A 26,446-nucleotide genomic window follows, 5' to 3' on the forward strand; every position below is an offset into this window, starting at 1 on the left:
ATGCGAGGAATTTCAGAAAAACCCGGAAAAGCAACGCTTGTAGTAAATGACAAATTTAAAGCGTGTAGTCAGCATGAACAGAACAATGCAATGCTCTGTAAAAACGATCTGGAGCCGCAATTACTCTTTTATCTCGGGCAGTTCATTCCGATACGATGTTTCCGCAGAATAAATGAAATGCCGAACTCCAAACATGTTGTTGCCATTATTGTTACTCCTGCTGCTGTAGTTTTAAGCTTTAATCAGTGGGTATGTAATGTTGTAAAGGGGCTGGACTACTTTGTTCAGTCCAAATTCCATTATGTGAATTTATGCTTTTTTAATATAAGCATTAACAATACAAGTTCAGGTGGGTAGCTGCGTCAGCATGCGTAGGCTGCAAAGGAACAAGTAATAGGTTTATTCCATGCTGAAAAAAAGAAGAAAGAGAACACAACGTTTCGGCGAAGAAGGCTCCACGGCCGAAACGTTGTGTTCTCTTTCTTCTTTTTTTCAGCATGGAATAAACCCATTAACAATACAATGCGTGCTCAAAAACCGTTACTTAAGCGGCAGTGTTTTGACAAAGTGTGGTATTCGAACAGAAAATGCTGAAGTGTTTAATACTTGCTTGTGAGCAGATCTCCCTCGATTTAGACAAACTCTTGTTCGGCCGATGATTTCAGATCAAAACCTAAATCAAGTGGAAAGAAAGCTGAATTACGCTGGGTACTGGGTATCACTGTTACGCCATCAGGTCATGCTAGGAGGATTAGGGGATCAAATTGACACAGAGGGACCCAATGTGGGGGCTGAACCCACAGTTCTGAGATTAAGAGATTCTTGCTCTATGGACTGCACCTATATAACTCTTGTGCTACAGCAGTAATGTTTCTGGGTCTGGATGAACATGACATAATAGGTTGACAGCAGGAACACGTGGCCCACAGGCAGTGACAGTATCGCTATCACATTTGGCTGCAGTATATTGTGTTGAGAGCAGCAATAACGTTCCTGCAGAGATGGGAGTGCCTTTAATACAGCTCTTTCAATCGGACAGAGTAACAGGAACTGACCTAAAGTTTCGGCTGTGGATCCATCTCCACATGGGGGAAAGAGACAGTAAAATTGCGATGAAGAAACAGAAAGATTTGTGCTCGCTGCAAAGTAGGAAAGAGGTGGTCAGACACATAAAACAGCTTGGTGATAATTTGCAGCGACAGTTTTATGTTATTTAGTACACGATTTCTCTTCATGTTCCTTAAGATGTGTAATTTGTATGTTGGTTGTATGAGAACATGTTCTTCTAAAGTTCTGTCAATTGACAGAGGAGAGCTAGCTGGTGCAGTCGAACAAATCCGTGTCATATTTTTAAAATACTTTAGCTAATGAGCAACGAGAGTACAAATAAATTCTCCCACCCTCCATTTGAAGATGAAACTCCATGTGCGAGTCAAAGTTTCCTTGAAGCTACTGATTTTCGTCATTATTGGACATTCCCGGTGATATTGATTAAGGAGCTCAATTTTTACTTGTTGTAGTTCAACATGTGCAAAACATTCGTATCCCCTGCAAATATCGGCAAGGTCAGTGGTATTCTCAACAATTTGTGCCATTGCAATTCGTGCAATTCATGCCATACTTTTTCGAAATGTATTCTGACATGCCAGGATCATATTTAAAAAACTGGTGCCTTAAAATTTCTTGCACTTCAGGATTTTGATAGTCTGTTACATTGTCTTTCACACGTCGGTGTCAGAACTGTGAGACATTTTCATAATCGGGGGGAAGGCCGTAGCAATAAGCAGAAAGTGCAATCACCTTTTCCCAGTGTAAATCCGTGTTGTGGTGAGTTTTTAAAATTGGTTTGCGATTTTCTGAAATATATTCCATACAAAAATATAATTTGGACAGTCGCTATTTATTTGGATATTCCCTTTAAGTGAAGATGTCTACAGTACTCCAGCCGGATTAGTACTGATCGAAGAGAGCCATCTACAGGCGAAAGGCGACATAACATCACAGCAGCAGCATTTAAGGTGGAACGAAAAACGCGAATAAGAAGCTGGCGAATAAGAAGCCAACTTCAGCCTCGTAGCAGACCCTGGGAGGCTCGCTCAAAATAATCGCCTTTCCCAGTACTTCAGAGTCTTATTTAGATCGCTTCACTGCAATTTTATTTGATTGATGGGAGATGTGAAGCCATCGAGCCTGAACTGCGCTTCACATTGAAATTGAAGCCATTTCTCATGCTTTCTCTCAGTGTCGGGGCTGCAATTGCGTGTAAAGGAGGCGACTTGAAAATGAAACGTGTAATCACCTTACAGAGGGTCTTCACAACGGGGTGCGTCAGCTAGTTCTCCATTATTGTCACTTTACTGGACGTCTGAAGAAACCTATCTACAACGAAAATACAAACTGCACAGTTTAAGGCACATGAAGAGAAATCCGTGTGCTGATTGACTCAAAAAATGTCGCTACAAATAAGCCGGGTTGATTTACTTTTCAGACCACCTCCCTCCGTCCCCTTTGCTGTTAGCACAATTCTTTCAGTTTCTTTTCTTGTATTTTCCTTGCTATTTTACTGTTCCTTTTCCCCATGTGGAGATGGATCCACAACCGAAACCGTTTTCACCCTGTGTTTCTGCACCGTCAGTCTGTATGAGGAACATAACTCACACAGCTCCAGTGGCGCAATCGGTCAGCGCGCGGTACTTATACAGCAGTGCACAGCGGAGTGATGCCGAGGTTGTGAGTTCGAGCCTCACCTGGAGCAGTATAGCCTGTGTCTTTAGCTATTGAAAGCAACTGTCGAGTTTAGATGCTCTTAGGTATTTGATGGAAATAAATTAACATCAAACGAAGAAGTAAAGGTTTATTTCGAGTCACAATCAAAGAAGGCTCCACAGCTGAAACGTTGTGTTTCCTTCTATTTTCAGCATGGAATAAACCTATACTTTTCCATTTGCAACCCACGCATGCTGACGCAGCTCCCTACTTAAATTACCATCAGCTGTGTACCTCCAGCTGACCTGTACACAAATATATGAGAGGTCTACTGAGACGAGAGGAGCACTGAAGACTTGATAAAGCTCTCGCATTAGATTCTGTGTTTTTGCTGTTCACCAGATTTGTTTTTAATGTTCTTTTTCTTTTAAAGTTGTTGCATTTGGTTGTTTTTTTATAGTTGCTAGACTACTACAGGGATTTACCTAGGTTCCCGGAAGACTTCTCGTTTTGTGTTTGTTGTGTTTTTGGTTTACAACTATTTTTTTTTTCTGTTGATAGGATCCCACGCATTACTGTGGGACTAGTTAACTTTAGTTCATACATTGTACCTGAAATTACCACATAAACTACTTCTCGGTTTTCCTTTTTTTTTATAAAAAAAGGCAAAACTAATGTTTGTTTCTCCTTGCTGCTGATTGGTAGCTACAACGGGTCAGTTGCAACAAACTGGCTGCTGAAATTTGTCAGCAGCTCTGTAGAAAACCTGTTCTCAATTGCAACGAACCTAAAATAACAGCTGCTGCCCATTAGACATTACTAAAGTAGGAGACTAAGCAGACTAAGCAGAACAATAGATTACATTGGAACTGTCCTGAATGTAGTGGAAATAATATCGTCATTAAGTAATGAACAATTGCTTTCCAGACACTACAATTATTCACAAGGAATTTTATCAATACATATTTTATTAATAAAAGTGTAATATCGTAATAATGAAGTTTAATGCTATCTGTATTAGTAGCTGTATTACAGGTAATGCATGCACAGACTTTATTATACTATAATGAATTTTCAGGTATCCCGGGGAGAGAACTGAAATGAAGGAAATACATATTTAAAGGGGTGTAAGTCTTAAATGTGTTCTGTCACATAGGGGTGTTAATTGAATAGATTTGTTGTATTATTTAATATGATTTGACTCTACACTTGTGTTTCTCAGGAGACAGCATTAATATTGGGGATTTGCGGATACAGATAAGAAGTTGTACTATACAGGCAAATGTATGGTTACCTTAATGAAAAAAACTCTTATCATTACCCTTTTCAACATTATTATTTAAGACAGTCTTTCAGAACAGTATTCTCGTATTAGTGGCTATAATCTAATGATAAAGGTGGTGAAACAGGTGAAATGTGCGGAAAGAATTGGAGATGGAACAGGAGACTCATCCACTCGATAGAAAGCTTGGGTAGGACTGCACAAACACCGTGTCAGTGTTTAGTGGCATAATTTAAAAACAATACGTGGTTTAACAATATCAACTGCTCTACTGTGAGCTCAGCTCCACAACTAGTAATACATTGCCCACATTTTCAAATTAGATACATGTGTTTTCTACGTGTATGTAATTAGTTCTTTTTTTGTTTTAACTGATTTAAAATAGAATATTTATAAAACAGACAAAGGGTTTATGTGTCGCGCTGAAATTCACACACAAGTAAGGAAAGATATCGCTCTTAGGAAGAAATCCAGAGTGGAGACGCCGGTGGTTGAAAACAGCCACATACATGCGAGGTACTGTACTGTATATGCTCTACCACTGAACTTAACTCCCGACAACTACTGTATCTTTATCTGCGGCACTTTGTTTTAGGAAGAGTGAGGAGTCTACAAGCCTAGAAAATCAGAATTCAGAACAAGAGGCTCTGCTTCACCGTTTACTCAGCTTTCGTTGGACAACTAAGTGAATGACAAATTTTCACTTTTTGATTAAAGAACATAAAAAACATCTTTCTTCCAGCCAGATTCAAACCAGAGAACAAAGAGTTCCCAGCTGTTTCCACTATATTCCTCCGCTCTTACAGCTGAGTTATCGAAAACACAGGAAGCCCACCTTTTGTCTTACATAAAGCACAATGTAGTGCAGCGTTCTTATTTATTTAAATCCCAGTTCGAAATCAAATCTCATTCCCATAGTCCTGTTTAGTTTGAATTTAAGCAGTTAACCAGGCTTCTACTCTATACACTCCCAGAGATATTACAAAATGTTTGAGGGACATCATTAGATATAGAAATTGACTCTTTTTTTCTAGTGGAATCACATTAAACCTTTCTTTTGGATTGAGAACAGGATCATCGTGAGATTCAAAACACATCTGCCTTTTCTTCTTTCAATGACGAATGGATTATTGAGGTGCAAACATCGGTTCAAATCAAAACAAAATTGTACTATACAGTACTTCTGTTTCAGCTACCAAAATTTAGCCTTAGTTGTAAAATTCCATATTAATATTCAATATTAAGTGGATTTAAACATGCACAGTAGAGAAACAGATTAAATCTCTTCCTCCCTGGGCCACTTGCCCGCTTCTCTCACTAAACCAGCATTCCGTCTCTTCACAGCTGTTCCAAGACCCTCTTTCTGTTACACCTCTCTACATCTATTCTGACTTCACACCTCTTGATTGGCCTCTCTTTCTGTCCCCTGCTCCTGCCTCTCACTCCTCCTCCCTCCCAGCCTTTGTTCTCCCACTACTTTACCTTTGCCTACTGCCCTGTCTCTCTTACACCCGAAGAAGGCTCCACGGCCAAAACATTGTGTTATTTTTCTTCTATTTTTCAGCATGGAATAAACCTATCTGTCAGAAGTGTTTGACTGACAATTGAGCAATATGTGATTATCTCTTATTATTATTTTTACTTATTTAATGAACAGCAGTATTGCCACTCTTATAAGTGTAATATGATTATCAACAGCAGCAGACTGATGGTCGTGTCTACAATAGTGACCAGTTGACCAGTCTGTAGCTCTGAGCAGTGGGACTCAGATCACACAGAAGACCTGTCTGTGTGTGATTCCACACACAAGAGGCTCTGCTCTGCTGGGATTCAGCGTCTCATACACATCTCTCGCAGACAGTCTTATAAATATACAGTTAAACAGAGTCTGATAACAGTTATACAGTTAATTAAATCATCAAACCCGCAGAGGAACTGAGAGATCGAGTGAAAATAAAACCGAGAGCTGCTCTTCAACCTCCAGGATCAGGAGTCTGATCCTCCTGGCTTCTATTCTATGGAGATTCGTTTAAAACGCTTAAAAGCACTTGTTATAGAGACCTGTGCTCCTTCTCTTTCTCTTCTGCTCCACAGGAGTATGCTTTATAACGCATTATTCTGTGAAGTAAACATTTTTTTTCAGTTAGTGTTTAATGAATTTCATTTCTCGGTTTGTCATTCTCCTCCTCCTGCTGTTATGAATCGCTTCTCTTAATAGCCCGGTGTGTTTTGTTTTTGGGGATGTTATATCTGTAAGAAAAGCCCCCCGGGCTCCGGACAGGAGTCTCCTCCAGCGGAGACGCACTCTGCTCTGTCAGAAAGAGCGCTGTGACGTCACAGACACCAGGCAGAGCGCCGGAATCGGAGAGCGAGACCGCGGGAGACGCGCAGAGCGCACGAGGAGAGTTATTGATCACTTATCTAACGACAAGCAATTAATTCAACTAAAAAAACGTAGAATAATCGATTAAGTTCACCGATTGGTGAGCACTGATTCTTTTCCCGTTCTTGACCCATTTTAAAATCTAAAAAAGAGTCAATATTTATTAATTAACATGCGTTTAGTGTTAATAATGTTCAATCTGAAATTAAAGAATGATTTGTTCAAATTATTATTTAGGAATTGTATCGTAGAGCTAGAAAATTATATTCAAAGTTAATAAATTTGTGTAAGTAACAGTTTAAATGCATTTTCCATTTGTTTACAAATCATAAGTATGGTAACCATGGCGACACGCGGCAGGTCACTGTGCCTGGCTAGATGTCTCGCCTTCGTCACAAAGTGTGGTGTGACGTCACGGACAGCAATTAATACTAATGCTAGTGTATTTATGTTAATATTAGTGAGAGTACAACTGGTAGTTTTAATACTAATGCTAGTGTTCATGTGAGTATTAATGATGATAGCGCTACTGATAGTTTTAGTTTTAATGGTCATATTAATGTTAAGATTAAATTTAATTATAGAGTTACTGTTACAGTATTAACAGTAGCAGTAGTGTTAGTTTTAGTGATAGCATTACTGTTATTATAAGTATAAGTGTTTGTAGAGTGTATGTGAGTTTATGGTGCTTGTGAGTGTGTGGTGTTTGTCAGTGTGTGAATGTATGTCTGTCAGTGTGATCTGTCTGTCATTGTGCAGGTGTGTGTCTGTTAGTGTGTGGGTGTGTGTCTGCAAGTGTGTGGTGTCTATCAGTGTGTATGTGTGTGTCTGTGAATGTGTGCGAGTACTGTATGTGTGTGAGTGTCTGATTGTGTGTATAAATGTGCGTGGTGCCTGTGAGTGTGTGCTGTGTCTATGTGTGTGTCTGTGAATGTGTGTCTGTGAGTTTGTATCTGTGAGTGTGTGTAATGTTTGTGTGAATGTATGTGAGTGTGTGGTTGTGTGTCTGTCGGTATGTCATAATGTGTGTGAATGTGTGGGTGTATATCTGTCAGTGTGTGTGAATGTGTGTGTAGGTGGGCTTGGGCTCCAATGTGTCTGACAGAAGTGACCCATCAACCGGTGTTGAGGTCCAGAGTCGCTTGCAAATTTCTAGAGCACTTTATAACTTTCTAGAGTCCAGCCCAACGAACAGAAATCTGTGAGTGCTGTGTTTTTATCACTATTAGCGTATGTGGTGTCTGTGGGTGTGTGGGTGTTTGATGTGTGTGGGTGTGTGTCCATGAGTATGTGTAGTGTCTGTGTGTCTATGTGAGTATTAATGATGATAGCACAACTGAATACTAGTATTCATGTGAGAATTATTGATGATAGAGCTACTTTTAATTTTAGTTTTAATGTTAGTATTCATGTTAATATTAGTGATAATCATAGTGTTAATGTCAGAATATTAATACTCATTGTCATGTTAGTTCTTTTGATAGTATTACTGTTATTATTGGTATTATTAGTGTACTACTAAGTTTGTGTTATTGTTAGTAATAATGATACTGTAAGCCTTAATTGCAGTGTTACTGTTGTAATATTGGCCGTATTTGTGTGTTAGTTATAGTGTAACTGTAGGTAAGAGTGTAGGTAAGGCCCTGGCTGCCCTGTGGTGGCTCGGCGAGGGCCTGTGAACTTGAACTTGAACTTGAACTTGAACTTTATTGCCATATGTAACCGGTACTGGTACAATGGAATTCTTACTTACAGAAAGTCTCTCGATTATAAAACAAGTGTAAAAAACAAAACAAAGTGCAAACAGTGCATCAAGACAATGTACAAACAAACAATAGACAATGTGCAAGTAAACATGCAGACAGTTTGAATGTAAACAATACAGACGTGTAAACAATGACTGGAGACGTACAATTAATAAATTACAATGAGGTAGATGGTGATGGTGTAGGTGTGGTCCGAGGGGGATGGCTAAATGTGTTCGCCAGTCTCACTGCTTGTGGATAGAAGCTATTGAAGAATCTAGTGGTAAGTGTCCGTATGCTCTTATATCTCTTGCCTGAGGGCAGTGGGGTGAAGAGCTCATGCCCTGGGTGGTAACTGTCCTCTGTGATGGCCAGAATACTACCACGGCAGCGGTCCTCATAGAGCTGTTTAATCTCGGTGAGACCGCAGCCGATGATCTTCTGGGCCATATTGACCATTCTCTGCAGTGCCTTTCTTTCTCGCGAAGAGGTGTTGCCATACCACACGGTGATCCCGTTGGTGAGGACGCTCTCGATAGTGCAGCGGTAGAAGTTCACCAACACATGTGTTGGCATCCCCCATCGCTTGAGGCACCTCAAGAAATAAAGGCGCTGCTGAGCCTTCTTCATGATAGAGTCAGTGTTCACAGTCCAGGTTAGATCTTTAGAGATGTGAATTCCCAAAAACCTAAAGCTGGTGACTGTTTCCACTTCCGTTCCATCAATACTGAGTGGGCTGTGAGTGTGTGGCCTGTGTCTCCGAAAGTCCACTATTAGCTCTTTCGTTTTCTTTATGTTCAAGTCCAGGTTATTGCTATGACACCACCTAAGCAGCTGTACAACTTCATCCCTGTAAGTGGACTCGTCATCATCACTGATCAGTCCTATTATAGTGGTGTCATCGGCAAACTTGATGATGCGGTTATTGCTGTGTCTTGCTGTGCAGTCGTGAGTAAATAGGGAGTACAACCTTGGACTCAGACAGCAGCCTTGTGGGGTTCCAGTGCTCAGGGTGAGTGGTGTTGATGTTTTATTGCCTATCCGCACCACCTGTGGTCTCTCGATAAGAAAGTCCAGCAGCCAGTTGCAGACAGAGTTGCACAGACCTAATCCCCTGAGCTTTGTCACCAGTTGACAGGGTATGATGGAATTAAATGCTGAACTGTAGTCCACAAACAGCTACAGTTGTGGGTCGAACTGGAGGGGCTGCTCTAGGTTGAGGAGAGCCGGGTGTGGCCCAGGGCTCAGAATGCGATGTCTTCCATCCAGCTGGACTGCCTGGAGTTGTACGATGAGGTTCTGGCCAAGTTTGGATTGGAGGCAGCATACAGATGCAGCCATTCAAAGTGCGCGGTACAGACACATACTGGAGGTAATTGGCTACGGCGTCGTGCATCGTGACGTGCGATGATGCAAAATACCGCGGTGCGTGATTGGTTGACCGACAGGGGCACTCGTGGTCCGTTGGTCTGTCGTAGAAAGACTTACTGTAAACGTCTTTACTGTGCCCGTTGTAGATATTGAATTTTACCACTGAAGGGAAATCTTAGTAGCTGAGCATAAAAAGAATAGGAGCATACTGTAACGCGTGTGAAGGCCATAAACGATATTAATTTTGGAACATAAACATACAGTATATAGCTGGTCTTGGTACTTTAAAGAAAAAAATACACACCAGTATTCCATTTCTCCCTAAACATTGTAAGCTTCGAAGTCTTTAACGTGATACCGGAGTCAACAAGCATACTTTTAGAATTTGATTAAAAGGGAATATAATATGGAATCACGTATCTCAAGAATTTAATAACGGTATGATTATATCCATGTACTGCGGCAGGACTGTGTAAGGCTGTTTCGCCTACCTGATCATGCGAGCTGTCTTGTAGCCTACTGGTCTAGGTGCATGACTACCAGCTGACAGGTTGTGTGTTCGCATCCAGCTGGTGCTGGACTTTTCATTTTTATTTATTTATTTTTTAATCGCGTAACATAAACATATTACCGTATGCAAACTGTACTGTATACAGTATGTATATGTATATTTAATGTCTTAACTGTGCCCGTTTAATTGAATTTAAAAAAATTATTTAACACGAACATTAAGCTGTTTACATCTTCCGCCTGAGAACAGTCACCCGTTGCTACCCAACGCAGAAACACAGCCACTAACTAGCAAAGAGAGGACATTAGCTACCCAATATGAAAAATAAATAAATGATTATTTTGTTTATTTCTTTTGCACATTTATTTGAACATTTCCATCGATTGTACAAGCACTTGGAAACTGTCCAATCCCTAGTTCATCAGGCATTTTACCAGTCTGGCGCCGGTCTGTGTCTTCCAGGATATAATGCCAGCGAACTCTTGTTTTTATGTCCACTATAACAGACAATCTCCTTTGCTTTTAACCGAGCGTTTAATAATTTCCTAAAATGAAAATTATTTACTTTATTTCCCTCACGGGATCAATAAAAGTATCTATCATCTGTCTAAACTATGGGACAGAATTCTGGGGTCTCCCCATACCAGAGATTATGGTAGGGCTTCAGAATGGTGATTGGCTGACACCATCTGACACCCCTCTGATTGGAGAAAAAAGATGTGCTGGTTTGCTATACATACTGTACCAGGAAGAGGATTTCTTTCTATTCAAAACGTGTATTTTAAAAGTTTAAGAAGTAAAAACCTTACAGCGTACAAAGATTTCTAAACTGATCAGGATCGTTATCTTTGTCTTATGCATAATAATGTTCACCGCTCTGTCTAGCAAATTAATAATAAACTTTATTTTATATAGCGTTTTAAACGAATAAGTAATTAGATTGTTCATAAACCTAAACACTTGCTTTTTCTTTTTATTTAGGCTCAGATTTCAACTATAGATCGTATTATTAATAACCATAATAACAACCAACCAACAAAAACAACCATATAAACATAATACAAACCAAAAACATAGATAACAACCACAATACAAAATCAAATAATCAAACCATTTTACTCTCGCAAAGTCCTCCAATTATCATAATCCCGCCCCTTATGCAAAACCAAAACTTCCTCCCATCCCAGTTTATCCTGTTTATCATAAACAAAATCCACCTCATTTTTCAACATAAAGCATTACACAAAATCAATACCTCAACACTCCATATTCAACAACGATAATTCACAAACAGCCAGAACATGTAACTACACATTCCCAAACAGACCTAATTTCCATAGCCCCGCCCCTTATGCAAAACCAACATCCCTCCCCTGTTCTCTCTCTCCCCTGGCGGTTGTAATTGTTTTTATTTTCAAATAAATTTTAGCAAAGTCATGTATTTTAAAAATCTTAAGATTTTTATATTTATGTCTTTATTTAGTGGTTTCATTAGTGACAAAGGCTAAACTTTCTTGGAAAAATGTCTTTTATGTAAACCATGTTTGCTATTAATTCATTCAGGGCTTAAATATGTTCATTGTCTTCTAATGAAAGAAGGGTTCCTTTCGCCGTAGTCGGGAGCCTAGCCTTTAACTAGTAAGTACTGTACTTACTGGGTTTTTGATGGGGGGAGGTGTCTTTCGCTGGAAATCTCGCCTCCTACTTTGAAAATTCCTGTGAAACCGGTTCAATTCGTCACAGCCAGCACTCCTGCAGAGAGGGGGGTTGTACTTGCAGTGTATACAGGACACGCGTTATGCTCTTCGTTAATGTCTGTGAAGTTTTATTTAATCTCTGAGCCATACTGATTCTTCTGGAAGCCAGTTTCCGCCAGGGAGTAAAAAAAAACACACACTATGGTATTCTCTCCAATGCAGTGCAGTTAAAAACATACCTCTGATGCTGCTCCTAAATGAATATCGTTTATGACCATCAGAAGCTTTATGCTCCTTTTCTTTTTTCCAGTGGATTGAACAGGGAGAGGCATTTCATGATGTACTTTTCACTGATGAAACAACAGTGGCTCTGGAACAGTTTTCAACCATGTCGTTTTATAAAAAGGGGAGATATGTACACGTTACTGAAGCTAAAAAGCCTTTGTCACTAATGTAACCACTAAATAAAGACATATAGAAATCCCTACGTTACAGACTGTATATGGCTGGTATTGGTAGTTTAAAGAAAAAATACACACCAGTATTCCACTTTCTCCCTAAACATTTTAAGCATCAGAGTCTTACATGTGGTTATTTCGGAAACATTTGTACGTGCTCCTTCTGACCATGTTACTGTTTACTGTTACTGACCATATTAAGTTTAAGTGCCTGTGGGCACCTTTCCTGTCCGTGGGGGGTGGACCGTCTTTCATTAGAAGGTTAGTCTGTTCTACTCTGAGAATGTAGAGGGGGTGGAAAGTGATATGAAGATACGGAATATTCGTGCGTGGTCAAAAAATGGCATAAAAATGACAAAGTGAAGGCTGTGAAAACATTCACAATGTACTTTATACACAAAGCAAATATACCCCCCCCCCCCCTCTCAATTCAATTCAAGCTGCTTTATTAGCATGACAGATGGGTACAATCAGTGTTGGGTATTTACTTTGCTTTGAGATGCCACTTTTAAAGGTGATATATAAAATCAAGGCTTTAACTTGCTTTAACTCTGCAAGTCTGAGTTCTTGTGTCTGTCCTATCCGAACCCGAAAGTATTACAATATGTATCTTTATAGCAGGTGGTGTACAGCTTTTTAGTATAGATTACACTTTTCTAAAATGTATTTAAAAAATAAAAACGATTACAATCTAATCTTTCCACATTTGATCCCAAAATAAATCTAAACGGGGAGAAAGCTATGCTGAAAGCTTATTAAGATACTTAGAAGACAAAGATATCAATTTATGTTGCATTTGTCTGATTGTGAATCAAAAAACACATATATTTAAACCCGCATTTGTGATTTAAATCAAAACGTTATTTAAATCAATATAAATGTTTATAATGTAACGCCTAGGTGACTATTCATTGTTATTAAAATGACTTAAATTCGATCATGTTGTGTGATATTTAGAAATTTAAATTTGTTTGGTGCGAATGAGGTTTTATTTAATCTCTGACTCAGTGATGGCCTGGCATGGTGAGGTGCGCTGGCAGCTATGTGGTGTTACGCAGTGGTGGCCTGACACGGTGAGGTGCCCTGGCAGCTGTATGATGCAGTGGTGGCCTGGCACGGTGAGGTGCGCTTGCAGCTATGTGACGCAGTGGTGGCCTGGCACGGTGAGGTGTGCTGGCAGCTGTGTGATGCAGTGGTGGCCTGGCACGGTGAGGTACGCTGGCAGGTGGGTGATGCAGTGGTGGCCTGGCACGGTGAGGTGCGCTGGCAGCTGTGTGGTGTGACGCAGTGGTGGCCTGGCACGGTGAAGTGCGCTGGCAGCTGTGTGGTTTGACGCAGCTGGTGGCATGGTACGGTGAGGTGCGCTGGCATCTGTGTGATGCAGTGGTGGCCTGTTACGGTGAGGTGCGCTGGCATCTGTGTGATGCAGTGGTGGCCTGGCATGGTGAGGTGCACTGGCAGCTGTGTGGTGTGACGCAGTGGTGGCCTGACACGGTGAGGTGCCCTGGCAGCTGTATGATGCAGTGGTGGCCTGGCACGGTGAGGTGCGCTTGCAGCTATGTGACGCAGTGGTGGCCTGGCACGGTGAGGTGCTCTGGCAGCTGTGTGGTGTGATGCAGTGGTGGAAATGTTCACCATGTTTCACCATGCTGAAAATGTTTGTACCAGACTTTTTTGAGGCCTGTTTAATTGTGTCTGAAGTCTGATGTTGTAAATTTTATTGTTAAAAAGATCCATGAAAATGTCACTACTAAAGTTAGCTGGTACTGTTGGTATTGTAAGTGGCAAGTAGAGCTCATATTTTAGATTTTGTGTAGTTGCTAGCGTTGAACTGTGTGTTGGATGCACATGAATATATATTCATTATATGCCAGCGCACCACACCGTGCCAGGCCACCACTGCGTCACACCACACAGCTGCCAGCGCACTTCACCGTGCCCGGCCACCACTGCATCACACAGCTGCCAGCGCACTTCACCGTACCAGGCCACAACTGCGCCACACCACACAGCTGTCAGCGCACCTCACCGTGCCAGGCCACCACTGCATCACACAGCTGCCAGTGCACCTCACCGTGCCAGGCCACCACTGCATCATACAGCTGCCAGGGCACCTCACCGTGTCAGGCCACCACTGCGTCACACATATTTCAGCGCCATTTATTTCATGGATATTATGGAATATAATGGATGGATATCTTAGTTATCTTTCTAGTTCACAGGTTTGCATGCATAATTTAATTTTGAAAGCCACTGAGACATCAGGTACTACTGTTGTATTTATGAAAAAGAAACAAAACAAAAAACATACTAACAACTGTGCCATCCTACTCCTTAGTTAATACATTTTATTATTCATAAACAGTTAACATTGTTAGTAAAATATTTAGAATTATATTTAACCCTATTTTTTCTTTAGTTTTGTATTTAACTTATTATATGATAGTCAGACTTAATGTATATTTGAACAATGAAAATATATTTTTACAAGATTTTACATTAAGCACTTAAAATTAATATGGTTAATAATAGTAAACTGTAACATGCTGTAACAAGATCGGTTAAACTGCGAAGAAAATGCTTTCAGTGAAAATGTTTCAGGTGTGAAGAACATAGATCTCCAATGCAATTTCAACCAAACCTGTTCCCACACACCCTGCCCCCACTACCATTAGAATATACACAAACATTTTAGCGTTTCATTCTGAGCAGAAGCCCCTCACACCTGAAGAGTGCTGGCTGTGACGAATTAAACCGGTTTTACAGGTTTCAATCACAGACCATGTGACATGGGACTCAGTAAACTAACACACAGCGCCACCGGATTTGATAATACCTAACCAAAATCCGCAATATGGAAACAGAACCTGTGTAACTGTTGATAGATGATGTACTCGGAACATTTTTTCAAGACGAACTACAACATTTAAAAAATGACTTGTATGTACTTGATATCTCTAATCAATCCACGGGTCCCAGCACAAAACGAAACTAAAACGCATACCGTTTCGCGCTTCTTATTAGTTGCTCAAAAGTAATTTGACCGTATGAAATGCATAATATAAACCTAGAAACATATACATGAGCAGTACTTAAGCACTGTAGTATCGGTGTTAAGAAATACCTCTCAAATACTGTAAATCAAGTTAAAAATATCTCAAGACCGATTCTGGTCATAATGAAACCATGTTTCGTGTATGTTTTCTTTTTCATCTTGAAATAACTCATTTCTAAATTCCTTTTTCACTGTTAACATCTTGCAGCAACTCTGCCACAAAATATACACTCTGACAGTTCATCCTGCTACCAACATTAAATAAAACAAATCTTAAGATTTCTATATTTATGTCTTTATTTAGTGGTTTCATTAGTGACAAAGGCTAAACTTTCTTGGAAAAATGTATTTTATGTGCTGCGGAAAAAACTGACTTGCTTTAACAAAATATGTTTACAAATCCTTTCACCTGGCATTTTCGTAGTTAGAAATTATGGAACGCTCTGTTAAAAGCAAGGGAGTTTTTATGTCCGTTGCAGTTCTTTTGCAACATGAATATAATTATATCGTTACTAATTTCTTGAGATACGCGATTCCATATTATATTCCCTTTTAATCAAATTCTAAAAGTATGCTTGTTGACTCCGGTATCATGTTAGTTAAAGACTTCGAAGCTTACAATGTTTAGGGAGAAATGGAATACTGGTGTGAATTTTTTTCTTTAAAGTGCCGATTCCTGGAACACCCCTCTGAAGTGGTTCCATAAAATCTGGTATACGGAAAAGAAAGCGTTGATAAATACAAGTGTCTTTTAATACACTCTTTGCTGTGCTCTTGAGGATCCTTGTGATATTTTAAGCTCTAGTTGAATGATAGGTGTCGCATTTTAAATCATTTTCGTAGTTAGAAATTATGAAACGCCCTGTTAAAAGCAAGGAAGTTTTTATGCCCGTTGAAGTAAAACAAAATGCCTGACAAAGTATGTCTTGGACAGATTCCAAGTGCTTGTACAAATGTGCTAAAGAAATTCAACTTTGAGTATACAGCTTGTCCAAAGTCATCCATTATTAATACTATTAGTAATATCTTCGGTAAAGGCTTTGATGCATAAATATTTCTGATAAAGGTAGGTTGTGTACTTTTGTCCAACTGAGCAATCTTGCTTTCATAAAATATACCAACATTTTAATGACTGATGATTAACATGCTGTAATACACAGTTCAAAATTAAAGGCTCAAATGCTGTACATGAGAGGTTAAGCTCCCCCTGGCGGTTTTACAAGGCGACGCCGGATAGTTAGTCACGTGACACACGTGAACTGCGTGATACCCCGGTGGGCGTTTCGCGGTATGCCGCGAAATACCTCACCCATTTTGAATGGCTGCATCTGTACACAGCCACCACCACACTCATTCAAGGCCCCTCAGGACAATTCCGGATCACCCAGACAGCATCTTGTACCTCCAGCAACCTTATTTACTGTATCTCTTGCAGTAAATGCCCAGCCATCTACATTGGGGAAACAGGAAGGAGACTCGGAGACCGCTTCAGAGAACACGTCAGGGCTGTGAAGATTAAAGATCTCTCCAAGCCCATTGTTTCTCATTTCACCTCTGACGGCCACGACCACTCTAATCTCTCCGTCTGTGTTCTCAAAGACGGTTTTCCGAACTCATACATCAGAAAGACTTATTCTGCAGCTAGGATCACACATTCTCCCTTCCCTTAACGACAGATTACTGTTCTTTTAAATTTTCTCCATTCATTGGAAGTTTCATTTCACACCTCTCTGCACCCATTCTGACTTCACACCTCTTGATTGGCCTCTCTTTCTGTCCCCTGCTCCCGCCTCTCACTCCTCCTCTCTCTCAACCTTTGTTCTCCCGCTACTTTACCTTTGCCTACTGCCCTGTCTCTCTCACACCTGAAGAAGGCTCCACGGCCGAAACGTTGTGTTCTCTTTCTTCTTTTTTTCAGCATGGAATAAACCTATTACTTGTTCCTTTGCAGCCTACGCATGCTGACGCAGCTACCCACCTGAACTACTAACTGTTACAAGGCTCCATCTAATTTAATATTTATAAGACTGTCCATGAGACACGTGTGAGTGCAGCTGAATCCCAGGGCTGGTGTGGAATCACACACAGACAGGTCTTCTTCTGTGTGATCTGAGACCCGCTGCTCAGAGCTACAGTACAGACTGCTTAACGAGTCATTATTGTAGACACGACCATCGGACCATTGGCTACTGATAATCAATATACTGATCAGAGTGTCACTACTGGTGTTAATTACATAAATACTAAGATAATTCCACACTCACTTGCGTTATAAAACATCTATAAAAACCTGTTTGGAGGCTGACATACAGTAAAGAAAGTAATACTGAAGGGCTGGAATTCCTGGAAAAGGTTAATAGAAGCTTCTTGACCTGGAACATAGCCCACAGCTGCCAGGTCAGTGACCCCTGAGCCCTGTTCACAGAGAGGAGAACCAGGAGCTCTTCTCTGTCTCTAAGAGGCTGTGAGGAAGGAGAAAACGGGGAGATGTGACCTGAGTCCAGGCTGTTCTGTGTGATATTATTCATGTAGCAGCACTGATTGTCTGAATGTCCTCTGGTTCTGGATTGTGAGGATAGAGAGAAGTATGGAGTTGAGCTTCTGTCTGAATGTGAGTCTAAGCTGTGAATCTGACTGAGAAGAGAATAATGATTTTTTATTCTGCCTCTGAGAATTTTTCTTCTTTGCCAAACGATGTTACATCCCATTCAGATACTCTGCACAGACTGCCAGAGTGAGAGAAGAGGAGAGAGAGATGGACAGATAAGAGCACACGCAGCGAGAGAGACATACGTCTTGATTTACTTTGAAGCAAGTGTTAATTTCCTTTCTGGAACAAGCTGTTTCTGAACTTCAAGAAATTCATATAACTTCCGAAAGATAAAATACAAATTGTGCTTATCAGGACAGAAGAAATATTGCAAGAAAATGTTTTCTCCTTTTAACAAAAAGTGCAGAAAAACAATGGCAGTGCATCTCCTTTGGCTTGATTTAGCTTAATATAAGTATTCACTCCCTTATCTGGAAATTACAGCCTGCGAAAGATGAAATAAAGTTCTTGGTTTTTCTTGGTCAGTGCAGCTCACGTCTGATTGTCTTGTTTTGGCCAATATCTAATCTTTGAATTAAGGGAATACTCTGTTTGCTTTATAATTAAAAAAAAACATACAGTACAAATGTCAAGTTTTTGGTAGATATAAAGGTGTTCTCTGTTTTCAAAGGATAGATACTTAATTGGCTTTATGATTTGGTATTGATTTTGTATCGTTGTATTATAAAGTTTGTGCTTTCTGTGTTTTTATCGTATTGCTAACTTATTTTTTAAACAAATGCTTACAAAGGCAAACATGGCACACATCTGTTTATATCAGCAGTAAATTGTACATTTTTATTAAGTAAAAGCTACTGTTCACTTTTGGGAGTATAACAGGTTCGATATAAAGTGGCAAAAATATAAAAGGGGAATATACCCCAGACTGCGTATAAAGTTCTCATTGTGACTGTTGTTTTATTTTGAGATAAAAATGGCGTACTGTGCACGAAATGTTGCAGAAACACAATCTGTTATTTTAATAATTATTATTTTAATAATTTGATAAAATTGAGGCCCCGGATCCAAATATTCAGTTCTGATTTTCTAAAGTGATATCTTCCCTTCTTCTCGTGGAAGTCACACGATGTGAGCAATTGGTTTTTTTTTCACATTGTGATCCAAAGAGCCTCAGACACACAATAACCAAACCAGGATGGATTCTGCTGGGAACCTACTGAGCTCATTCTCACTCCCTGTGCTGAAAACAGAATCAGCTCTTCGCCGAACACTGTCTGCAGCTGCTGGATGGTGCTCTGCGTCCTACTGCTCCAGCAATTACTTTGAGTAAAGACGGATCACTTGTGTGCTTTTAACCTTCTCGCAGCTACAGGCGAGACTGAAGCTGGAGATGTGAAGGCACCTGCTGGTACTGTACATCTTCTCTAACTTTCACAATCGCGACAGACTACTCTTTTTTAAAAATAAAAAGTAGATATAGCCCTGAAAAAGCATAGCTTTATCAGTTTTTACATTAATCGATTTTGAATCACATTTTGATATTTGACATTTGATATAATTTTTATTGCATTTTACATAATAATAATAATTGCTTACACTTATATAGCGCTTTTCTGGACACTCCACTCAAAGCACTTTACAGGTAATGGGGACTCCCCTCCACCTCCACCAATGTGCAGCATCCACCTGGATGATGCGACGGCAGCCATAGTGCGCCAGAACACTCACCACTATCAGTGAGGAGGAGAGAAGAGAAATGTAGCCAATTCAAAGAGGGGTATTATTAGGAGGCCATGATTGGTAAGGGCCAATGGGGAAATTTGGCCAGGACACCCCTACTCTTTTCAAGAAACGCCATGGGATTTGTAATGACCACAGAGAGTCAGGACCTCAGTTTTACATCTCATTCGAAGGAAGGCGCCTGTTTACAGTATAGTGTCCCCGTCACTATACTGGGGCATTAGGACCCACATGGACCACAGGGTGAGCGCCCCCTGCTGGCCCCACTAGCACCTCTTCCCGCAGGAACCTTAGAAGGCGTAGAAGTTGCGTCGGTGTGGATTCAGAAGGCAGAGGCGTAAACGAAGAGACAGGCTGGGGTCAGGATCCGAGAAAGCGTAAAACAGGCGAAGGTACAAAATCGAGTGGCTAAAGCGGTAGTCGGAAAAGCGGGGTCGAGGTCCAGGGGAGAAGTCATAGTAAGGCAAAGGTGTAGTTAGTACGTAAGCTCCGGGAGAGAATCTCAATCGTGAGCAATGACCGGGGGGCAGATGAGGGTTTAAGCAGAGGACTGATTGACACGTGCACGTTTGGTACGGGGAGAGCTCGTAGGAATGCGGGAGCGCTTGCCTGCGTGAGGGAGATTCGTGGCAGAACCAACAGAATCAACCTGAACTCACAGAAAAACAAGAATGCCCCCGAGACACCTGCACCCCCCCCCGGACCACTCTGGTATCAACACCCCCAAACCCATCCATACCAGCTAACAAGACTCAGAATCGGTGCAACCCTCCATCCTGGACCAAGAGCAGGATGGGACAAGAACCTGCACCACACTACGCACCCCTCATCCAGACCAGCAGGAGAGCCAGACCACAGACAGCACCATCATGTAACCCCCCTGTTCATTCCAACAGAAAAGCCGAACTGACCCCCACCAGCATGGCGACGCTGCAGCTCTGGTCACACCAGCAGGCCCAATGGGCTCAGAGCTGGGGGACATACAGATGCAGCCATTCAAAATGTGTGGGCGATACCGCATTATTTTCCGGTACGCTGTACGCAGTCTACCGCAAGTTACGGGTAAATACTGCGAGTTACCGGTAAATACCGCTAGTTACCGTAAATTCTCCTATAATATGACAAGCAAAATAATAGCATCCGGAATTTCGGCAAGGTGGAGCTAATAAAGCTCAACCTCTCATGTTTGAGCTGTGGCCATCAAAGTCTTTAACGAAGATATTACTAATAGTATCAATAATGAATGACCTTGGACAAGCTGTAAGTGTAAACTCAAAGTATTGCCCTGGTCAACATTCTTTTTTTCATTGACCGTCTTTGTAAAAGTAACACCACAGCATTTCGCAATCACGCATTTGTTTCCAATCATGCAAAGTACAGTAATTTTTGAGAATCGATTCACCATGCCTTTCACATGCTCATAAAAGAGATTGATTTAGGAACATAAACATATTACTGTATGAAAACTGTACTGTATACAGTATGTATATGTATATTTAATGTCTTAACTGTGCCCGTTTAAGTATTGAATATTCATATCTAATTTTACCACTGAAGGAAAATCTTAGTAGCTGAGCATAAAAAGAATAGGAGCATACTGCAACGCGTGTGAAGGCCATAAACGATATTAATTTTGGAACATAAACATACAGTATATGGCTGGTCTCGGTACTTTAAAGAAAACATACACAAAACATGGTTTCATTATGACCAGAATCGGTCTTGAGATATTTTTAACTTGATTTACAGTATTTGAGAGGTATGTCTTAACACCGATACTACAGTACGTAAATACTGCTCACGTATATGTTTCTAGGTTTATATTATGCATTTCATACGGTCAAATTACTTTTGAGCAACTAATAAGAAGCGCGAAAGGGTATGCCCAGGGCGTTTTAGTTTCGTTTTACTGGGACTCTGCTTTAACAATGTCGCCGTGGATTGATTAGAGATATCAAGTACATACAAGTCATTTTTTAAATGTTGTATTTCGTCTTGTAAAAATGTTACGAGTACATCATCTATCAACAATTACACAGGTTCTGTTTCCATATTGCTGATTTTGGTTACGTAATATTATTTTCTAAATTTCACATTGTGAATATATGATTTGGGCAAACAGAGCCGCAAAGAAGTACACTATGGGTTGTTTTTTTTTTGCAGTTTTATCTAGAACAAGCGATGCTTAAACCTTTGTCTGATTCTTTTGAAACTATCCACACGACAGTTACAGTACCTAGGAGTTGACTTCAGTGATGTCACTGATGGGATGTTTCTAAAAATCCATCCTCTGTAAAACGTCTTCTCTAGTTGTCCTGCATATGTATTCGCTAATGAAGCTGTGTGTTCTGAGCCTGGATTTCTACATTTCTGTATGAACCAGCTTAGAGGGCTAAAGACAGCTTGTGTTTAAATTGAGTGTAAGGCAATTTATGCTTCTAAAGTCATGGTCAGCATTTATTATTGTACTGTGCTGTAAACTTGTTCTGTGCCTAGTCACATTATTTTATAGCGTATTTATAGTGTTATCAAATCCGGTGGCGCTGTGTGTTAGTTTCCTGACTCCCATGTCACATGGTCTGTGATTGAAACCTGTGGAACCGGTTTAATTCGTCACAGCCAGCACTCCGGCAAAGAGGGGGTTGTACTCGTAAAGTAGAAGCAGGCGAGATTTCCAGCGAAAGACACCTCCCCCTAATAATACACCCTCATACGATTCAAATTGTATTACAGCATTGTAATTACACATTGTAATTGTATTACACATTGTACACATGCTTAAAAGAGAAGAGAGAAAACGCAAGCCTTCTTCAGGTGTGAGGGTCTTCTGCTCAGAATGAAACGCTAAAATGTAATGTAGGCTCTGAATGGGTTCAATTATGATTTGGGCTTGATTAAGGTCGCTGCCTTTCATCTAAAACCCTACTTGAATCCTTCTAAACTAAAAATCAGTGTTAGTGAGTTCTAAATTAAGAGGTATCCAGGTAACAGTGAAACGGGCGGACAGTCTGGGGAGATCGCCCGTTTTCCATGTAAATAGTTCCCTGGTTCCGCACCCCTTGGTGTTTCTCTCTCTCTCTCGGGTCACCTGATCATTAGCTCGAAAGATTTCAGTGCTTTGTGTATATTCTAATGGAAGTGGGGGCAGGTTGTGTGGGAACAGGTTTGGTTGAAATTGCATTGGAGATCTATGTTCTTCACACCTGAAACATTTTCTCTGAAAGCATTTTCTTCGCAGTTTAACCGATCTTGTTACAGCATGTTACAGTTTACTATTATTAACCATATTAATTTTAAGTGCTTAATGCCATTTTTTGACCAGGCACGAATATTCTTAAGTCCATATCTTCGCAAGGGAATCAGTGCGAATTGCAATACTAATTAAATTAAAACTACTAACTACTAACTAATACTAGCTAATTAAAACAAACCAGAAACGTGTTGTTCTGTCTAATGACATTACAAGTGGAAAGATTACAGATTTTAATCGTCTTTAATTTTGTTACGTTATACATTTTAGAAACGTTTCATCCATACAAACACCACAAAACTATTTTCGATTGTATTTCTGAATAGTATGTTACACTTAGTTCACTGTTTTAAATACATCTAATTAAGAAAGTTAGGTGTTAGCATAAACTATTAGCAATCAATAATATTAAATTTAGCACTGTAATAATCTGTTGCACTTTCCCCCGCATCTTGTAAAAATATATTTTCATTATTCAAATATACATTAAGTCTGACAATCATATAATAAGTTAAATACAAAACTAAAGAAAAAATAGGGTTAAATATAATTCAAAATATTTTGCTAACAATGTTAACTGTTTATGAATAATAAAATGTATTCCTGTGTGTGTGGGGTTTACATGTTCTCTCTGGGTTACATGGTTTTTCTCCATATGTGTGATATGACTCCCTCTCGCACTCCAAAACATACTGGTAAGTTAATTGGTTTATGGGAAAACTGCCCCTGGTGTGTGTGTGTTTGTGTCTGTCTGTCCTGTGATGGACTGGCGCTATGTCCAGGGTGTATTCTGCCTTGTGTCCGTTGCTTACTGGGATAGGCTCCAAATCCTCTGTACTGGATAAAGAGATTAGAAATGGATGGAAGTAAAGGCACTGTGTGGATGGAACTATACACAGTGTTAGAAACCCACTATGAAATGGCAGCATCTCACTGAGAATAAAACATTTTATAGTGCTGGCTTAAGGAAACAGCCTTTCCACCTCTCTTGCACATCAGTATCCATACCTAGTTATTTAAACAAATTGCCTCTAATTATAAACATCTTAATATGCTGGCTCTGTGGATCGGCATCAGCTATGTTTGCCCATTCCTTCAATTCATGTGCATCCAACACACAGTTCAATGCCAGCAACTACACATAATCTAAAATACAATCCTTATTTCAGTATCTATGTAAACATATAGTCTGTTAACTTCATCATCTTCATCAAAAGTATGCCTAACCCCATTAGGAAGTGTTCTTGTTATAAGTGTATTCCTCAGCTTTCCCCAAATTATCTTCTTCTTGCCAACATCTCTAGTCTTTTATCCTGCAATAACTCAGCCAACACTTAAATCTCCAAAATCTGCTGGTGTTAATTTCTTGAAATCACAAATATCATGTGTAAATACTGGCCATGTAATACTCTGCATTGTGGAATAATAGTTTATTTTAAAGGGAACTAGAGAAACTAAGAACTAGAGAAATCAAGAAAGGCTTTTTTTCTAGAATTAATAAATGCACATCCTGTTCACTGGGGAAATTAAATCCACACTGAGCAATCTTCAATATGTTCAGAATATGACAGCGAGAATCCTATCAGGGATGCATTACACCTGTTTTCAAGTCCTTGCACTGGTTACCTATCAGATTTCGAGTCAACTTCAAAATCCTTATCCTCCTTATATACTGTCCTACAACTGTTATTATTGATCACCGAATTATTGTACTTGACATGACTTCATTCAGCCTTTCCTGAACGTCTATGACAGGCAGAGAGAGTGCTGTTTCTGGTGCGATCTTTTGAAGCTGACATTTCACTGTTTTAAACGAACAAGAAATTAGATTGCTCATAAATCAGTTATTCTATATAAACACAGCGTAATTGCCCTCCGAAAATCCTCTTTTTCTTGTTCTTTTTAGAGACCTTGATCGAAACTGATTTTAGATGTCAGAAAGGATTTATTTTCTCTGTATTTCCTACATTGCTTTGTCGAGATTTTAACTTTATATCTAACTTTATATCTAGGCTCAGATTTCAACTATAAATCGTACAGTAATTAATAGCAGTAAATACTGATGTTTTGCGCCCTCTTACCACAAAAATATATGTTTTGTAGTTGGGATTAACTTTATTTGCTACGCATAGCTACTCCGATTCGGACACCGAACAGTTAAAGATGGCGGCAAATCAGACACCCAGAGAGAGGGGGGCGTCTTCTCGCCTCCATAACTAAAATGCCAAATAGGAGTGGCTTAAGCGACATACACAGTCGTGTAACTGACAGTTTGAGGTAGCCTATCGTGTAAATTTTGCTTTGTTGCTGATAGGTTAAGCTTTCGAAACTCTGCCCCAAAGTCATGTGACTGATTTTTCGCCCTGTTTCGTTGGTTAAACGCAATGATCACAAGCACCACCGTGGTAACTGGGATGTATAGTTTTTAATTCCGTTTGAATTATAACTGTACGTACTGTCTTCATATTTGGCCAGGGCTTTAAAGAGAAGGCGCGCCAAAAAATTTCGGTGCCGTCATCTCCGCTTTAAAGGTACCCCCGTGCTGGAAGAATTTGACCTTGGAACGTTTGCCCGGAGTAGTTATAGTGGACATAAAAACAAGAGTTTGCTGGCATTATATCCTAGAAGACACAGACAGGCGCCAGACCGGTAAATGCTTGATGAACTAGGGATTGGACAGTTTCCAAGTGCTTGTACAATCGATGGAAATGTTCAAATAAATGTGCAAAAGAAATAAACAAAATAATCATTTATTTCTTTATCATATTGGCTAGCTAATGTCTTCTCTTTGCTAGTTAGTGGCTGTGTTTCTGCGTTGGGTAGCAACGGGTGACTGTTCTCAGGCGGAAGATTTTCGTGGTAATTTAATTTTTAAAAATTAAAATTCATTCTATACAGCAATCACATATTTGGGTACCGTTTCATAAAACTTTCATATTTAAATTTTTTAGGGAGAAATGGAAGACTGGTGTGTATTTTTTCTTTAAACTATCAAGACCAGCCATACACAGTACAGTTTATGTACATACAATAATGTTTATGTTCCTAAATTAATATCGTTTATGACCTTCAGATGCGTTATGCTCCTCTTCTTTTTATGCTCAGCTACTAAAAATTCCCTTTAGTGGTAAAATTCCATATAAATATTCAAAACTAAGCGGATTGAAACGTGCACAGTAAAGACATTAAATGATTAAATCTTTTCACTACCAACCAATGCACCACGAGTGCCCCTGTCGGTCATTTTGGCCAGCCAATCACTTACCGCGGTGCCCTACGGTGCCCTGCGGGTCGGTTACTGAACCGTGGGTTTTTAACGCTCATTTTGAATGGCTGCATCTGTATTTCACTTCAGCCTTTCACTCATGCTTCCTTCCAGTGAGGACGGAGCTGCGGGAGAAAGGGCGCTATAGAGGATCGCTGTGGAGAGCTGCTGCTGTGCTTTGACATCTGAGCTCTGTGGAAAACGATCTCAATACAATTCTGAAAAACGCGACTCTCCGAACGCCAGCCGAACAAGTCTCCACAGCCGAAGCGCTGTGTCTCTTTTCAGCTGGCGATAAACCTTTCCTCGATCCTTTGCGGACTTGTAAAACTGTTCCTGATCAGAATAAAAAACGCTCACGCTAATACACAAGCACCCGTGTCTCGCCAAAGCAGACAAATAAACAGACGGACAAGCCGCACTGCACGTGTG

General features: G+C 40.1%; 1 protein-coding gene and 1 non-coding gene across 2 annotated transcripts in view; both read left to right on the forward strand.

Moving 5' to 3' along the window:
* Positions 1-26,446, forward strand: part of LOC138243427 (scavenger receptor cysteine-rich type 1 protein M130-like) — a 359,441-nt gene that overhangs the window by 94,111 nt on the left and 238,884 nt on the right. The window lies entirely within an intron of this gene.
* trnai-uau (transfer RNA isoleucine (anticodon UAU)) lies at positions 2,662-2,755 on the forward strand. The gene is made up of 2 exons: positions 2,662-2,699; positions 2,720-2,755. It is a non-coding gene; the product is annotated as a tRNA-Ile (tRNA).

This window comes from Lepisosteus oculatus, chromosome 14 (assembly GCF_040954835.1).
Source record: "Lepisosteus oculatus isolate fLepOcu1 chromosome 14, fLepOcu1.hap2, whole genome shotgun sequence".
Lineage (NCBI taxonomy): Eukaryota > Metazoa > Chordata > Actinopteri > Semionotiformes > Lepisosteidae > Lepisosteus > Lepisosteus oculatus.